At 41.6% G+C, this 13,823-nt stretch overlaps 1 non-coding gene and 2 pseudogenes across 2 annotated transcripts; 1 reads left to right on the forward strand and 2 right to left on the reverse strand.

The window, feature by feature from the left end:
* Positions 1-316: 316 nt before the first annotated feature.
* LOC116564074 lies at positions 317-2,707 on the reverse strand (annotated as a pseudogene). Its single transcript, XR_004274708.1, has one exon. The product of XR_004274708.1 is annotated as a BCL2/adenovirus E1B 19 kDa protein-interacting protein 2 pseudogene (transcript).
* Positions 2,708-4,780: 2,073 nt separating this feature from the next.
* LOC116564075 lies at positions 4,781-6,222 on the forward strand (annotated as a pseudogene).
* Positions 6,223-13,422: 7,200 nt separating this feature from the next.
* On the reverse strand, positions 13,423-13,529 carry LOC116564173. Its single transcript, XR_004274763.1, has one exon. It is a non-coding gene; the product is annotated as a U6 spliceosomal RNA (small nuclear RNA).
* Positions 13,530-13,823: the final 294 nt, after the last annotated feature.

The following is a 13,823-nucleotide window of genomic DNA, read 5'->3' on the forward strand; positions in this document are numbered from 1 at the left end:
TCAGGAGTTCGAAACCAGCCTAACCAACATGGTGAAACCCTGTCTCTACTAAAAATACAAAAAAAAAAAAATAGCTGGACACGGTGGCACAGGCCTGTAGTCCCAGCTACTTGGGAGGCTGAGGCAGGAGGACTGCTTGAACCTGGGAGGTAGAGGTTGCAGTGAGCCGAGATCATGCCACTGCACTCCAGCCTGGGTGACAGAGTAAGATTCTGTTTAAAAAAAAAAAAAAAAAAGCAAGTGTTAGAATTAGAATACCACCACTTTGAAAGTCCCAGTAAATTAATGTCTATAAGTATTTAACAGCAATAATTGTTTTTTTTTTTAAGGCACAAATACAATTTATTTCAATGTAATGGTACTTACCAAATGAAACCATTTAAATGCTTGTATCAAATGTGTTATCCAAAACAGCACAATATCATGATGCTCTCTAAGACTTACAGAATTAACCTAATTTACACTATTGTCAAACATGATTTCATAGAAATTTGAACAAACACCACATCTAATTAGGTCAAACAACTACTGAGTTCAAATAATTGATATGGAAGTATTTTGGTAAAATGCCCACAGTGAGAGCAGTTTAAAAAGCAGCCCCTGTTTTCTACAGAAAAAGTTGTGACAGTGAATGACTCATCATATTCTCTGCAATACTACACAGCACTCACACACATTCAGGGGAGCAATACCCTGGACACACAGCTTATTTCATATTAGTGAACAAACTCAAGATTTTTATAAAGTTCTGACTTTGGGTCAGAAAATAAAATGACCCATATATACATATTTACAAACCCCCATTCCTAATGTCTTAAATCCTCTAGTTCTAAAAATGGCTTTTTGACTTGTCTTTAAAAAGAAAAAAGTGTGCAATGCGCCTGCATTTGTACTTGCTGAATTATGAAAGATGTATGTTAAATGAGAAAAAAACCTTGGGATGGTACTAATACACTTTGATTATGTACATGATCTTTGGGTATTCATGAGAATCAGTTTAACTGTTCGTTGCCTTATGAGAAACTTAATTTTCTAAGTTACCTAGGAAATGTATTTAACCATTTACAAAAACAAAAATTCTAATATGCACTTTACAAAATCATGCTCTTATATACCTGCATATTTCTTCCACATGACAGTTACACGTTAAAAAATATTGCTCAAAAACATAAAAATATATATTATTTCTTTCCTTTGCCTTTTATGCATATAAATATTTCACCGAAGATGATGCGTCATTCAATAAACAAATGCAAAAACTGTTGTATATAAAGTGTGGTTCTCTGCTATTTAGCAATATAAAATATAAAATGATAATACAGTTAGCTATTAAAGAGCTAAATTCAAGAGATTTGCAAACCAGTACAGCAGTGAACAGTCCCTTGCATAACACAAAAGTCCATTAAGAAAAGTCAAGTCAATCTTGTAACAGGTTACATAAAAATATGGGCCAATAAATGCATTATGAATGCAAAAACGGCACTGCTTCATCAGCACATTCTTCAGTCTTCTTTGGACTAGATGCCAAACTTACTGTTCATTTTTCGGTTCGTCTTGCTTTCCATTAAGCTCTTGACCAACTTGTTTTATGCATTCTGGTATGCCAACGTATTCCATGGGGACAAGTTCTGCTAGTTCTGCCAAATTAAAGACGTAGCTAATTTTTTGGCTGAATTTTGAGCTAATAAATGGCCTTGTAACAGCCAGAAGTGTTCTGATAAACCAACAAGGATGGACAATGATTAGGGATTTTAGATTTTTCCGTAATCTTCTATCGATTTGCTGATAACATTTCCTGAGCCACCCCAGACTGGGCATTTTTCTTCGAGTTGTTGCACCATTTAAATAAACTATCATGTAGTTCTCTGCTATTAATAGCTCCAAAGTGCCAATAACATATTTAAAGAGATTGTCCATCAGGTATCTATAGTTAGGTTGACTACTTTCAGGCATGAAACAGACAGCAAACACAACAATGGCATTTAATCTATCCCCATAATATCCCCCATGGCTCATAACTTTTTTATAGGGTTCAATTGCTTTCATGTCAAACCTGTGGTCCTGTTCTCCAATCCTGAACATACGCCAGCGTCGTCCATCTTCTTTTTCCTCTGCTGCTGTATATTCAGTAATTGAGCCTTTCCTAATTACTTCAGTAGTCTTGGGTTTTGGAAGATCATCTTCCCACTCAAACTCGTTACTATTCTCAGATGGTGCATCTAAGCCATCTAAGTCAATCTCCCCACTTTCATCCAAATCATCTGACAATACAGAGCCATCACTAGGATCCAGTGTCAGGCTAATGTCTGGAGCCATTAGTTTCTTTCTCACTTTATTTTCATTAACTTCTAGGGAACCAGGCTGGTCCTCTGGTCCAGTTATAGCTAGTATATCTGCTTCAATATTATCATCTTCTGGTAAAGGTATTGGAAAATCTTCATCTTGCCATTCTTCTTTAAGTTCCACACCTTCCATCCTCAGCCTGGATTCAATGACAACTACAAACTCTTGATAATCCACAGGGCCAATGTCCCCGGAGGAAGACTTGGCCCCCTTGTCCTCCTCGCCCCTCCAGGCAGGCGACGTGGGGCTGATGGCCAGGTTGCAGAAAGCGGCGCCGAGCGGAGCCCGCTCCCCTTGGTCGGTGGTGGAGACCCCGGCCCAATCCCCCAGCAGCAGCGGCATGGCGTCGGCGGCAGCAGCTGACCCGGACGCCAGCAATAATTGTTAATATCACAACTAGACATGATGTGCCTCTTAATGAAAGACCACAACACTATATGGTTTGGCCAAAGTGAATGACCCTGATTCTGTTCAGACCTCTGAATCTAGCGGCTAACTTGCAAGAAATAGAAGATTCAGAGAAATACAATGAATTGCATGCTCCTCTGACATAGTTTTAGGGTGGTCATTTTCTAATAATTCATTAAGCTACACATTTTTTAAGCTGCACATTTATATGTTACTCTTTATCTGTGTTTTAGTTTATAGTAAAAAACAATAAATGAAATTTCCCACCATGCTTGGTAGAATTGTCTTTTCCTCCTTGGAGTCCTCTCAGTTTTTGTTTTCTCTGTGTGTGTGTGTGTATCTGTGTCTGTGTTTATATATCTTTATACAGTTTACCCTTGAACACCATGGGGCTTAGGGACACTGACCCCATGGAGCTGAAATCCACATGTAACTTTTTTTGAGACAGGATCTTGCTCTGTCACTCAGAAAACTGAAGCTCAGTGGCACGATCATGGCTCACTGTAGCCTTGACCTCCCAGGCCCAAACAATCCTCCTATGTCAGCTTCCCGGGTAGCTGGAACCACAGATGAATACCAACCTGGCTAATTTGTATTTTTTGTAGAGATAGGGTCCAGCAATGTTGCCCAGGCTGGTCTTGAACTTCTGGACTCAAGCAATCTGTTCACCTCAGCCTCCCAAAGTGCTGGGATTATAGGCATGAGCCACTGCGCCTGGCCACATATAATTTTTGACATGCTAAAAACTTAACTACTAATAGCTTTTGATATGAAGCTTTATCGATGACATAGTCAATTAACACATATTTTGTATGTTACATGTATTGTATACTGTATAGTAATTAAGCAAGCTAGAGAAAATAAGAAAATATTATTAAGAAAATATTAAGGAAGAGAAAATGTATTCACTATTCATTAGGTGGAAGTGGATCACCAGAAAGGTCTCCATCCTACTCAACATTGAGTAGGCTGAAGAGGTGGGATTGGTCTTTTTGTTTCAGGGGTGACAGAGTTGGAAGAAAATCTGTGTATAAGTGGACCTGCACAGTTTAAGCCAATGTCATTTAAGGGTTTTTTATATATACATACACACACACACACACACACACACACACACACACACACACACATATACACACATGTGTGTGCATGTATATTTGGCTATTTATGGTGGTAATAACATTTGGGACAAACAAGAATGACTGAAGAACTTCAAATCTGGGGAATGAGATGTCCATATAAAGGATCTGAAAAGCTTTGACATATACCTGGAAATTTTGAGGGCTACTCCCAATGCAGAGAACTGTGGACATGCCTGAGTTATGCACATGGTCAGAAAAGACTTGAGAAGGCCCTAAGCTCTTACCTCTGACTGGCCTTGAGTCTGCATAAGCAAGAATTTACAGCTAAAGCAGAGATGTAAACTGCCTGCTGAGTGTTAAAGGTTTGCCCTAGTGTAGACACAGGGACCCTCAGCAAAGCCTGGGAGACTTACTGATTGCAGACATTTGAGGAAATTTCTGCAATTCAAAGCTGATGACTAAGCTAACTGAACAGAGACTTCAATGACCACACATGAAAAAGGATAGAGACTTTATAGAATTAGCTTAGGAAAGTTACTGAGAAACAGAACAAATAACCAGCAATATTAATAAACCCTGGGAAAGGAGAGAGTCTGATTTCCATAGTTATTACATTATATTATTTAAAATGACTATTTTCAACAGGAAATTATGAGAGTCAAGGTAGGGCCCATATACTGGAAACAAAGCAGTTAATAGAAACGGTCCCTCAGAAAGTCTCAATGCTAAAGTTACGAGGCTAAGTTATTAAATCAGCTATATTAAATGTTTGAAGAACTAAAGGAAACTATGTCAAAAGAACCAAAGTATGAAAATGATATAAAACTTAAGAGAGAATATCAATAGGAGGCAAGGGGGGCCACCTAGGCAGTAAGCCGCAGCGCGACCCCTGCGCTCGCCCGAGGACCCTGGAAGCTACTGTTACCCCGCCGGGCAGCGTGGGCGCTATGGGCAGCGCAGGACTGAATTCGTAGAAGATAGTTGCTCTGATACAGAAACTGAATTCTGACCCCGAGTTGGTACTTGCCCAGAATGTCGGGACCACCACGACCTGCTGGATATCTGCCTGAAGCGGGCCACGGTGCAGCGCGCACAGCATCCGTTCCAGCACACGGTGCCTCAGGAAGGCAAGCAAGCCCGTCACCAAGCAGAAGAGCACAGGGCGATGCTGGATCTTTCCTTGTCTGAATGCTATGAGGCTTCCATTCGTAAAAAAATTAAATATTGAAGAATTTGAGTTTAGGCAATCTTACCTGTTTTTTGGGGACAAGGTTGAACGCTATTATTTCTTCTTGAATGCTTTTGTGGACGCTGCCCATAGAAAAGAGCCTGAGGATGGGAGGCTGCTGCAGTGTTTGCTTATGAACCCTGCAAATGATGGTGGCCAATGGGATATGCTTGTCAATATTGTTGCAAAATACCGTGTTATCCTTAATAAATGCTTCCCTGAATCTTATACAACAGAGGCAACCAAAAGGATGAATGATATTCGAATCACAAGATGAGAGAATTCTGTATACAACTATGGAACTGGTACACAGTGGAGCAACCAAAGGAGAAATCTCAGCCACACAGGAGGCCATGATGGAGGAGATGTTCCCAGTGGTGTGCGTCTGTTGGGGTAATGCACCAGAGACATTCACCTGGGAGTAGCAAGACAAAGATAAAAATTATCAGAAGATTGGCCCCACAACACCCTTGGAGTTCTACAGGGAACATGTCAAGCCACTCTTCAATATGGAAGATAAGATTTGTTTGGTGAATGACCCTAGGCCCCAGCACAAGTACAACAAACTTTACACGGTGGAATACTTAAGCAATATGGTTGGAGGGAGAAAAACTCTGTACAACAGCCATTGACTTCCTGAAAAAGATGGTTGCTGCCACCATCAAAGATGGAGAGGCTGTGTGGTTTGGCTGTGATGTTGGAAAACACTTCAATGGCAAGCTGGGCCTCAGTGACATGAATGTCTAGGACCATGAGTTAGTGTTTGGTGTCTCCTTGAAGAACATGAATAAAGCGGAGAGACTGACTTTTGGTGACTCACTTATGACCCACACCATGACCTTCACTGCTGTCTCAGAGAGGGATGGTCAGGATGGTGCTTTCACAAAGTGGAGAGTGGAGAATTCATGGGGTGAAGGCCATGGCCACAAAGGTTACCTCTGCATGACAGATAAGTGGTTCTCTGAGTATGTCTATGAGGTGGTGGTGGACAGGACACATGTCCCTGAAGAGGTGCTAGCTGTGTTAGGGCAGGAACCCATTGTCCTGCCAGCATGGGACCCCATGGGAGCTTTGGCTGAGTGATACTGCCTCCAGCTCTTTCCTCCTCCTATGGAATCTGACGTAGCTGCAAAGGACAGATCCGGGGACTGAAGCCAAAGTTATGCAAGGGACTCTGTGTTGCTACAAGACACAGTCAGATTTCTGCCCTCCTCCAGGAACCTCTTCAGAAAATGTGCTTTATGCTGAAACAGAATACTCTTAAAGAAAATAAAAAGGGAACGATCAGGTCATACTATCTACTCTCTAACAGCTCAAGATCTCTTATAGCATTTTAACCAGATGTAATTGTTTGTCTTTAACTCTGTCAAAAAGTTTGGTTCTGTGTCTGTGTTTTAATAAGACAAGAGAGGATGAGCGATTGAGGTATATGGAGAGTAAATAGACTTAATGCTCCTTGTTCCTAGAGTAGAGTGGAGGCGAGGGCGGCCTGAAAATTGAGCTCTCGGAACTGCATGCTGCCAGACAGTATCACTCTTTTCTCGATAACAGTCACTGAATTTCATTTTTTGAAGGTAATTTCTTGTGCCTCTAATAGCCCAAGAATGGGAGGTTGATCAGGTCTGACATGATTCCTTCCTCTTCTGAACCATGGGGAGCACAGCTCTGCTTGAGTCAGGTTTGAGTAGAGGCTTGGAGACCGTTGGATAATAACAACCAAAATCTTATCATGGTCTCAGTTATAATCATTAGGGGGAGCTCTAGCCAAATGGTTTAACTTCTGCCTTTGGAACTGGGGGTTGGGTGGGCAGAAAAAGGTGATATCCATTCTTTTTGATAACTAGATGGTGCTGAGAAGTTTTTGAATACAAACTTTGCTAAATGAGAAAAGAAAAAGAGAGAGAGAATATCAATAAAGAAATAGAAATTTTGATAATTTCTTTTTAAATAAAAGAACCAAATAGAAATTCTAGCATCAAAAAGTACTGAAACAAAAAAATTCACTATAGGGGTTCAAGAGCAGATTTGAAAAAGAATCAGTGAAACTGAAGATAAATTAATTGAGAAAATCTGGCTGAGAAAGAAAGAAAAAGATAAAAGGATGAACAAAAATGAACAGAATCTCAGAGATCTATAGGATACCATCAAGCATACCAGTATATACATAATGGTAGTCTCAGAAGAAAGAAAAAGGAGCCAAAAATATGCTTGACAAAATAATGGTCAAAACTCCCCAACTTTGATGAAAAACATTAATCAACACATTAAAGAAGCTCAACAGACTCCAGTTATAGTTGACCCTTGAACAACATGGATTTGAGCTGTTCAGGTCCTTGTATGGAACTTTCACCCACCTCTGCCATCCCTGAGTCAACAAGACCAACTCCTCTTTAGCTTACTCAATGTGAAAACAGAGAGGATGAAGTTCTTTCTGATTACCCATTTAATGAATAGTAAGCATATTTTTCTTATTATTTTCTTTTCTCTGGCTGACTTAATTGTAAAAATATAGTATATGATACTTAGAACACGAAATATGTGTTATTTAGCTGTTTATGTTATCAGTAAGACTTCTGGTCAATAGTAGGCTATTGGCAGTTAAGTTTTTGGGAAGTCAAAAGTTATATGTGGATTTTTTTCCTACCCTCTTCTCATGTGTATATATATGTGAATTTTTGACTAGTGGGCTTAGCACCCCAACCCTCCATGTTATTCAAGGTTACACTGTAGAATAAACTCAAAGAGATCCACACCTATACACAACATAACCAAGTGGAAAACCAAGGGCACAGAGAGTATCTTGAAGGCAGAAAGAGAGAATCAACTCATCATCTACGAGATATTCTTGATAAAATTAACAGCCAAATTCTCTCCAGTAACTTAATGAATATAAACTATAATTATGAATATAGACTATCAGACTGATTCCAGCTCTACATAAAAATATTTATGGACCATAACAAAGGGATTTGTTATGGACCACAACAAAAGGATTTATTCCAGGAATATAGGCTCAACATACATTATAATATTTATATAATATTTAATGTATGCAAACATACATTAAAATATTTATGGACCATAACAAAGTGATTTATTCCAGGAATACAGGCTCAACATGCATTATAATATATCATATTAATAGAATAATGGACAAAAGCCACACACTCATGTCATAGGTATGAAAAACACTTGACAAAATCCACACTTTAATGATGAAACAAACAAGAAACCTGGAATAGAAGGAAACTTCCTCAGCCTGATAAAGGGAATCTATGAAAACACACTGCTAATATCACTTTGTGGTGAAAGACTTGAAAAATTTCTCCCATCTTAGTCTGTGTTGCTATTAATATAAAGGCATACCTGAGGCTGGGTAATTCATAAAGAAAAGAGGCTCAATTGTCTCATGGTTCTGCAGGCTGCACAAGAAGCACAGCATCTGCATCTGCTTCTAATGAAGGCTCCAGGCTGATTCTACTTACAGCAGAAAGTGAAGAGGAGCTGGTATATGCATATCATATGGTGGGAGAGGAAGCAAGAGAGAGACTAGAGGAGGTGCCAGGCTCTTTTCAACAACCAGTTCTCATGGGAACTAAGAGTGAGAACTCACTCTTATGAGAATGGCACAGAGCCATTCATGAAGGATTTACCCCCACAACCCAAACACCTCCTACCAGGAGCCACCTTCAACACTGGGGGTCAAATTGCAACATGAGACTTGGCAGGGCCAAACAAACCATATTCAAACCATAGTATCACCTAAGATCAAGAATAAGACAAGGACATTCACTCTTGCCATTTATATTCAGTGTTGTACCAAGGGCTGCATATCCATCAGTCAGAATCCTTGTATCATGGTATCCTTAAGGTGTTACTTTTCCAACTGGAAACCTCTGTGGCCAGTGGTGCCTTTGCCTGAGTTTTGCTCAGGCCTTGTTCCGCCCACTTGGGCTGGCAGGCTGCACTCAGCTCATGCTACTGGTCTGGCTCCCACACTTTCAAAGGGTGAGCCAGGCGTGAAGAGGTGAGGGGTGCATGAGTGAGCGAGTGCAATTTCTGGCTGCTGCACACAGCCAGGCTTGTTGGCTGTTCTGGTGGGGTGGGCGGCTTCAGGTGCTAGGTCTATGCAAGCCTGTGGCTGAATCAGCTGCACTGCGAGTGGCTTCCACTGTGGGCACTTACATCTGGACAAGGGGAACACAGTGGTGCCTGGAAGCTTGGAGATGCTAGAAATCAAAGAGTCCCAAAGAGGATGTCACAGCTCTTGCTGGGAGAGCCTGTGGGCCTGTGCTCCCTGAAGGGCCACAGATCTTCTCTGCTTCTCATTGCCTGCAATGTGATGAGTCAGGTGGAAGCAGGGGTTTTACCCCCTATTTGTGTTATAACTCTTTCAGTCTCACCACTCAGCAGTTCCCAAGTTCTTGTCCCGTGTCCAGGAAGAATGAGGTATGCAGACCACTGGAGGGTGAGCAAGGCAGAGAGGAACTTTCTTGAGCGAAAGAGTGACAGAACAGCTCTTGGGAGACCCAGAGTTGTTAGCCCCTTTCCACAGGCAGGTCATCCTTATGAGTACAGCCCTCAGTGGAGAGGAGCCCCAGAGTGGGCAGCTCCTTTTCATAGGCAGGTCATCCTGACAAATGTCTAGCTTTCAGTGGAGAGGAGACCCAGAGTGGGTAGCTTCTTTCTGCAGGCAGGTTATCCCGACAAGTGTCCAGCTCTCAGCAGAAAGGACACCTGGAGTGGATAGCTCCTTTCTGTAGCAGGTAGTCCTGATGAGTGTGGCCCTCAGCAGAGAGGAGATCCAGAGTGGGTAGCTCCTATCTGCAGGCAGGTTGTCTGGATGAGTGTCTAGCTCTCAGGGGAGAGGAAACCAGGAGTGGGTAGCTCCTTTCCACAGGCAGGTTGTACTGACTAGTCAAGGAGACCCAAAGTGGGTAGCTCCTTCCTGCAGCTGGTAGTCCCAACATCTGTATGAGTCTGGCCAGGTACAGAGTTTTTATGGGCTCAGAAGGGAGGAAGTATGTGCTGATTGGTCCATGGGTGGTCATGTACAGGCCCAGGGAAAGAACTGTAAGTTCTGACTCCAGGCCACAGACTCCACCCTGAACTGACAGCCCAGCCCCCAGGCTTCACACCATCCCTGGCTTGAAGGTGGGGTTTCACTCAGGACCCACCCCTTTCTGCCCAGGAGCCTGTCTGCCTCCTCCCACCAACAACATGTTGTCCGTAGCATTCAGGCTCTTCATGCTGAGGGTTGCCTGCAGGCCCACAGTGAGCCACCGTCAGCACCCCCTTGGTCTTCCTCTCATGCTCTTCAGTTCCCAAAGTCTGGAGGGGCCTGAGACGGCAGGGGCCTGGCATGTTAGCACCATGCTGAGTGCATGCACACCCAGCTGGGTCACAATAATGTCCATGCTCTGCCACAACTTTACTCTGCCCCAGAGTGGGGGCCAGGAGCAGGGAGAGGCTAGTCAGTGAGAGCAGGCACTTTCAAGCCCATGGGGACAAGAGGCTTCCTGGGCCCCTGAGACCTCAGAGATGCCAGGGTCCAAAGCTGCAGCTGTGCCTTGGAGCATTGGGTAGGGGGTGACTTAGTAGGGGGTGGGGCTGACTTGGTGGGGGGTGGGACTCCCACCTGTTCCCAGCCCCTGTGGGCTCAGCAGAGTGTGCAGCCCCAGATGTGCCTCCCCTGTTGCAGCCAGCATCTTCACAGTGGTCACTCCAGATGGGCTGCTGCTGCCATCATTTGCACCAACCTGTAGGTCACAGTCTTCCTCCATGAAGCCAGGTCATATATTCTAGAAGTTACTGCTCCATAAAATGTTCAAAGAAACAGCACAAGGCTACAAGAATATACACACAAAATCAAAGAAACAGGACACCACCAAAGGAACACAATAATTTTCCAGTAACCAAACCCCCAAAAATGGATATCTACAAATTGCCTTACAAACCGTTATATATAATTGTTTTTAAAGAAGCTCAGCATGCAAGAGGAGAATACAACTTGACAACTCAGTGAAAACAGAAAAAGAGTCTACAGCCATACCACCCCAAACATGTTGGATCTCATCTGAAAACAGAGAAAGAATACATGAACAATGCAAGAAGTTCAAAAGAAAGGTAGAACTTATAAAAAAAAAGAACCAAAGAAATTGTGGAACTGAAAAACCTAATGAATTATATGAAAAATACAATAGAGAACTGCAAAAATAGACTTTATCAAGCAGAAGAAATAATTTGTGCCCTTGAAGACAGGTTATTTGAAATCATCCAGCCAGAGAAGAATAAAAAAGAGTGAAGAAAGTTTATAGGACTTATGGGAAACCATCAAGCAAACCAATATATGCATAATGAGAGTACTAGAAGAAGAAAAGCAAGAGAAAGAGGCAAAAAGCTTTTTTAAAAAAATACTTTATGCATGGGCTTTACCATCAAAAAAAAAAGTGACACAAAAAATACTTTAAGTTCTGAGAGGCATGTGCAGAATATGCAGGTTTGTTATATAGGTACACATATGCCATGGTGGTTTGCTGCACCCATCAATCTGTCATCTACATTAGATATTTCTCCTAATGCTATCCCTCCCCTAGCACCCCACCAACGGACAGGCCTCAATGTGTGATGTTCCCCTCCCTGTGCCCATATGTTCTCATTGTTTAACTCCCACTTTATGCAGTCTATCATTGATGGGCATTTATGTTGGTTCCAAGTCTTTGCTATTGTGAACAGTGCTACAATAAACACACATGAGCATGTGTCTTTATAGTAGAGTGATTTATAATCCTTTGGGTACATACCCAATAAATGGTATTTCAAATAGTATTTCTGGTTCTAGATCCTTGAGGAATTGCCATACTGTCTTCCACAATGGTTGAACTAATTTACCCTCCCACCAACAGTGTAAAAGTGTTCTTATTTTTCCACATCCTCTCCAGTATCCGTTGTTTCCTGACTTTTTAATGATTGCCATTCTAACTGGCATGAGATGGTATCTAATTGTGGTTTTGATTTGCATTTCTCTAATGAGCAGTGATGATGAGCTTTTTTTCATATGTTTGTTGGCCGCATAAATGTCTTCTTTTGAGAAGTGTCTGTTCATACCCTTTGCCCACTTTTTGATGGGGTTCTTTGTTTTTTTTCTTGTAAATTTGTTTGAGTTATTTGTAGATTCTGGCCATGAGCATGGAATGTTTTTCCATTTGTTTGTGTCCTCTCTTATTTCCTTGAGCAGGGGTTTGTAGTTCTCCTTGAAGAGGTCCTTCACATCACTTATAACTTGTATTCCTAGGTATTTAATTCTCTTTGTAGCAGTTGTAAAATGAGAGTTCACTCATGATTTGGCTCTCTGTTTGTCTGTTATTGGTGTATAGGAATGCTAGTAATTTTGTTACATTAATTTTGTATCCAGAGACATTGCTGAAGTTGCTTATCAGCTTAAGGAGATTTTGATCTGAGATAATGGCGTTTTCTTTTTTCTTTCTTTCTTTTTTTTTTGAGACAGAGTCTCACTCTGTCACCAGGCGCCAGGCTGGAGTGCAGTGGGACAATCTCGGCTCACTGCAACCTCCGCCTCCCGGGTTCAAGCAATTCTCCTGCCTCAGCCTCCCAAGTAGCTGGGACTACAGGTGCATGCCACCATGCCCTGTATTTTTGTATTTTTTTTAGTAGAGACAGGGTTTCACCATGTTGGCCAGGATGTTCTCGATCTCTTGACCTCGTGATCTGCCCGTCTCGGCCTCCCAAAGTGCTGGGATTACAGACTTGAGCCACCGCACCCGGCTCCGGGTTTTCTAAATATACAATCATGTCATCTGAAAACAGAGAGAATTTGACTTCCTCTCTTCCTACTTCAGTACCTTTTATTTCTTTCTTTTGCCTAATTGCCCTGGCCAGAACTTCCAATACTATGTTGAATAGGAGTGATGAGAGAGGGCATCCTTGTCTTATGCTGGTTTTCAAAGGGAACGCTTCCAGCTTTTACTCATTCAGTATGATATTGGCTGTGGGTTTGTCATAAATAGCTCTTATTATTTTGAGATAGTTTTCATCAATACCTAGTTTATTGAGAGTTTTTAGCATGAAGGAGTGTTAACATTTATCAAAGGCCTTTTCTGCATCTATTGAGATAATCATGTGGTTTTTGTTTTTGATTCTGTTTATGTGATAGATTATGTTTATTGATTTGCGTATGTTAAACCAGCCTTGCATCCCAGGGATAAAGTCGACTTGATTGTGGTGGATAAGCTTTTTGATGTGTTGCTGGATTTGGTTTGCCAGTATTTTATCGAGTATTTTCACATCGATGTTCACCAGGGATATTGGCTGAAATTTTCTTTCTTTTTTTTTTTTTTTAAAAAAAATATGGAATGCTTCACGAATTTGTGTGTCATCCTTGCTCAGGGGCCATGCTAATCTTCTCTGTATCTTTCCAATTTTAGTATATGTGCTGCCGAAGCGAGCACATATACTCGCTTTTTTTGTGTATGTCTCTGCCAGGTTTTAGTATCAGGATGATGCTGGCCTCATAAAATGAGTTAGGGAGAAGTCCCTCTTTTTCTGTTGTTTGGAATAGTTTCAGAAAGAATGATAACAGCTCCTCTTTGTACTTCTGGTAGAATTCAACTGTGAATCTACCTGGTCCTGGACTTTTTTTAGCTGGTAGGCTATTAATTACTGCCTCAATTTCAGAACTTGTTATTGGTCTATTCAGGGATTTGACTTCTTCCTGGTTTAGTCTTGAGAGGGTGTATGTGTCC

Source organism: Sapajus apella, unplaced genomic scaffold (genome assembly GCF_009761245.1).
Source record: "Sapajus apella isolate SASKATOON/1434 unplaced genomic scaffold, GSC_monkey_1.0 scaffold36, whole genome shotgun sequence".
Taxonomy (NCBI): Eukaryota; Metazoa; Chordata; class Mammalia; order Primates; family Cebidae; genus Sapajus; species Sapajus apella.